Below are 4,870 nucleotides of genomic sequence, written 5' to 3'. Positions count from 1 at the left end.
TTCAAGAACTTTGGCTGGATGCCACATCGAAATCCCTAGATGGGTTAACTTCACTCCGGGGCAAGACACCCAAATCCACGGGTTTTGCGATGCCCCGGAAAAAGCATATTGCGCTGCGATTTACATCCGCGTAGAGGCTAGCAACCAAAGATATTCCACTATCTTGGTTGCCAAAAGCAAAGTCCCACCATTGAAGATGGTAAGCTTGCCGCGCCTGGAGCTGTGTGGTGCAGTCTTACTCGCAAAACTGGTCGCAACTGTTCGAAAACAGCTCAAATTGGAATCGTGCAACACATTCTTATGGTCAGATTCAGAGATTGTGCTAGCTTGGGTTGAAAAGCCGCTATGTACATGGAAGACGTATGTATCCAATCGTACCTCCAAATCCGGGAATATCTTCCAACCGCCATGTTGCCAGCCAAGATAATCCAGCATCCTCGGCACCCGCGGGTGCAAACCGCAGGATTTGGCGAATTCCCCACTCTGGTGGCACGGACCAAAATGGCTCTCTTGCCACATGGATGCATGGCCAAGGTCAAAGGCGTGCAGTGCATCTCCACCAGAAAAGCGCAAGGTGGAGGTATATCACGGGCTCGAAGAAGAGGTCGATTTCCTTGATCGCTTTTCTTCCTTCTCTCGAGCGATTCGCGTGACTGCGTACATGTTCCGCCTCGTGAGCAATGCACGCAACAAATTAAAGAGGTTAGCTACAACCACGAATCCACATCTGACGCATAACGAATTTCAATATGCAAAGATACGTCTTATCAACGCAGCGCACTCACGTCATTTTCCGAGCGAAAAAAGCGGTTTGCAAGATAAAAAGCCAGTTAACAAAAAAAATGCGTGTGTAACACCGTACACATGATAGAAGTGAAGCTTCTTAATAAAGGTACCAGGTACTCACGAAATTGGATGTGTAAACATATGTTTACTGTTCGGCAAACCATTAGGCGATTGAGTTACATACATATGTTTGGTTAAAAATCAAACCATAATTTCATTTCATCTTATTAATTTTCTGATATACATATAATTTATTTATTCATTTTCCGGTAACACCACCTTATATGAATTCGCGCTTCTAGCATCCATGTAATGGAAGTTGAATATTTCCGATGGTCGACTTTCGCACTCACCTTGCACACGCACACTTTTTCCGATACAAGGAAAGACTTTGTTTTAAATTTATGATTATTTATTTAAACTTTTAGTTTACAAGTATATAGCAATCTAAACTTTATTGACTGACTGTATAGGCCTGTATATTTACAGCTGTCGAGACACAGTTTATTTCACAACTAGGTTTTGAAGGGCGCGTGCGCGTAGACCGACGTTTATTGCTGGACTAACGTGTCGCTGATTTGGCACGATGATAGTAGGCGGCCGTGTGCGCTCGGGAATCATTTTCGGAGTCACTTCGACTACACACAGTTGCGGCCAAAGAATACGTGCACGGCCGCTGCAATTACGTTTATGCGGCTGGTAATTGGCCGTTTGTAGGCCTCGGGGAGTGCGCACGATCGTCCATTGCGCCATGATCTTGCGCGGCGGTTGCGGCGCCTGATTGCGCGTGTTCTTCCGCGCCTTCTTCTGCGCCTTGCTCTTCGGCGGCGCGCGCCGCTTGACGCTCCTTGGGGCCTTTGTGACCGCTGCGGGCCGGTTGGCTTGTTAGCTGCCACATGCAGCAGCGTATGGTGCGCTAAGCCGCAAACCTTGCAGCTGCCAGGTGAGTCGAATTCCCCGGTAGTGTGGGTGAGGGCAAGGCAGTTGATGCAGTAACCCTGTACGCGGGCTACTCCCAACCGTTGTGGCGGCTTCATCGCCTTGAAGGCCGAGCACGTCCGCACGGCGTGGTACCGGTGGTAGAGCCGGCAATCTAGGCAGTTGTCCGTTTCCGCCGTTGGAGCCAGGGGCATGCCTTCCTTGATGCTATGATGTCTTCGATCTGGAAGTAGAAGCAAAGGCAGAGAAACGAGAAGGAATTGGGTACAATATTTAAGCGGGAAGCAAAGACCCTTAATATACAGAAAGAAAATATGTATAGAATTATTTATTGTGCTTTTGGAAGGAAGCACAGTTTGACAAGTGGCCGTGTGATAACTCCATTTTATGTACGGATTTCTACGACACGTATGTGGTTATCAGGGCCGTGGCGAACGTTTACGATTCGTCCCAATCGCCACTCGGTGAGGGGGAGCGAATCTTCTTTGATCACGACGAGGTCACCTGGCTGAGGATCGCGTTGTGGGGTTTTCCACTTGTATCTCTTCTTAAGATCTTTGAGGTAATCTTCTTTCCAGCGGCGGGTAAATTGGCAGTGAAGTGCTTTGACTTTTTCCCTCTTCTCACTGCAGATTCCCACAAGCCGCCCATGTGGGGGGCGCTGGGTGGTATATATTGCCAGTTGATGCCTTGAGGGGCATATTTTTTGACAATGTCTGCGGAACATTCGTTAAGGAATTTAACGAAGACGCGTTCTGTTGCGCGCTGGGCGCCAATGAACGTTTTTCCATTGTCGCTCATCATTTTTGAGGGGAAGCCTCGTCTGCCAACAAAGCGGGCGAATGCTGCTCGGAAAGCCACGGTTGTAAGATCCTAGCCATTATTTGGGTGCGTGTTTGTTGCTTGTAAAGCGTGCACACTCTGCAATGAAAAATGCATTTTTTAATTAGAGGTTTAAGCTTTGGTACGTAGTACTCTTGTCTTACCATTTGGAGCATTAATCGTGTTTCTGCGTGAAGATGCAGCGAGAGTAAAAACTCAAAATATAGCTGGCAGAACCTCGATTCGGTAGGGAGAATTATTGGGTGCCTTTAATTATAGCTCAATGTGGGATGTGCTAATCGGCCATTAACCCGTAGAAGTCCGTCTTTGTCCAATGAAGGATTAAGAACAAGAAGAGGACGTTTTTGTTAAGTGGCTCTTTATCTTGCAAAGCGCTTTTTTCGCTCGGAAAATGACGTGAGTGCGCTGCGTTGACAAGACGTATCTTTGCATATTGAAATTCGTTATGCGTCAGATGTGGATTCGTGATTGTAGCTAACCTCTTTAATTTGTTGCGTGCATTGCTCACGAAGCGGAACATGTACGCAGTCACGCGAAGCGCCCGAGAGAAGGAAGAAAAGCGATCAAGGAAATCGACCTCTTCTTCGAGCGCGTGATATACCTCCACCTTGCGCTTTTCTGGTGGAGATGCACTGCACGCCTTTGACCTTGGCCATGCATCCATGTGGCAAGAGAGCCATTTTGGTCCGTGCCACCAGAGTGGGGAATTCGCCAAATCCTGCGGTTTGCACCCGCGGGTGCCGAGGATGCTGGATTATCTTGGCTGGCAACATGGCGGTTGGAAGATATTCCCGGATTTGGAGGTACGATTGGATACATACGTCTTCCATGTACATAGCGGCTTTTCAACCCAAGCTAGCACAATCTCTGAATCTGACCATAAGAATGTGTTGCACGATTCCAATTTGAGCTGTTTTCGAACAGTTGCGACCAGTTTTGCGAGTAAGACTGCACCACACAGCTCCAGGCGCGGCAAGCTTACCATCTTCAATGGTGGGACTTTGCTTTTGGCAACCAAGATAGTGGAATATCTTTGGTTGCTAGCCTCTACGCGGATGTAAATCGCAGCGCAATATGCTTTTTCCGAGGCATCGCAAAACCCGTGGATTTGGGTGTCTTGCCCCGGAGTGAAGTTAACCCCTCTAGGGATTTCGATGTGGCATCCAGCCAAAGTTCTTGAAGGAGAATCTTTGCTTGAATCATCACTGGCGACAGCCATTCGATGTCGATGCAGTCAGAATGGTGTATGAAAATTTATCTGTGAGTGCGTTCCATTGTATACCAAGAGTTTTGGTTGTGGAAGCGCTCTCAAATTTCAAAATTTGGAATCGAGAAAATCCTCCTTTGGAAATTTTTCTAAAATGGCCGGAGGATNAGCTGAGGTAACACGATAGCCTGTGTGTTTATCCGTTGCATGGTTTTGGGTGCAACCAATGTGAGTGGACAAAGCTTTGAGGAGCTTTGTACTACGTGTCCACCCATGCCGGAAATTTTGAACTTGGAATGTTCGAATGGTAGAGTCAACCGTTTCTGAACTTTCAAGGAAATGAAAATTCTCTGTGAGCCTTGATCAATCAAGGCTCTAAGTTGAAACAATTCTCCTTCATGTTCAACCGCGACCATGGCAGTTGGAAAGAGAATTTTGCTATCATTGTCGGTGTGCAATGATTGTATTTGTGCTTGTTTGGAACAGCACGGTTGCTCGCTGGAATTGGAGCTTGACTGCGCTTGCCGAGCGGGAGATGTCGACTGGGCAGTAGTGTGTTGTGAGGCGGTTTCATTCGCTCACGCACTAGAGTGTCGAGATTGTGGTTTGGGATTCATGTACAGCAGGGAGTGATGACGTTGTTGGCAATGTGTACAGGACCACTTGCTCAGACACTCATTAGTGCTATGGGTAATACCAAGGCAGTTTTTGCACAGCATGGTTTGGTTTGCGAATTGTACTCGGTTTGGTACCGCAATTCGCTTAAATTTTGGGTAGACCCTAATGGGATGAGGGGCCTTTCAGTAAGAGCAAGTTGTTTCCCTCTTAGGTTCTGCCACGAAGGTTTGAGTCCTGTTAAAGGACGTGTTTTGCGCAGCATTTTGATGAGCGACTGGTTTTTGTTTATTTTGGCTTGGATGAAGCCGTTTAAGTCTTTCGACTACTTCGTATCTTCAAGTAAGAAAATCGTTCATTTGTGACCATGAGGGTAAATCTCTTCGAGAAGAGAGAGATTGTTCTTAAAGTGACAGTGTGGTTTCGGGCAATTTGGATGAACATATGTACACCAATATGGGGTCCCAACTGTCTGTCTGG

The sequence above is a fragment of the Rhagoletis zephyria genome, unplaced genomic scaffold (assembly GCF_001687245.7).
Source record: "Rhagoletis zephyria isolate East Lansing unplaced genomic scaffold, Rhagoletis_zephyria_1.1 Rzeph_scaffold_01360, whole genome shotgun sequence".
Lineage (NCBI taxonomy): Eukaryota > Metazoa > Arthropoda > Insecta > Diptera > Tephritidae > Rhagoletis > Rhagoletis zephyria.
This window is presented reverse-complemented; position numbering follows the sequence as displayed.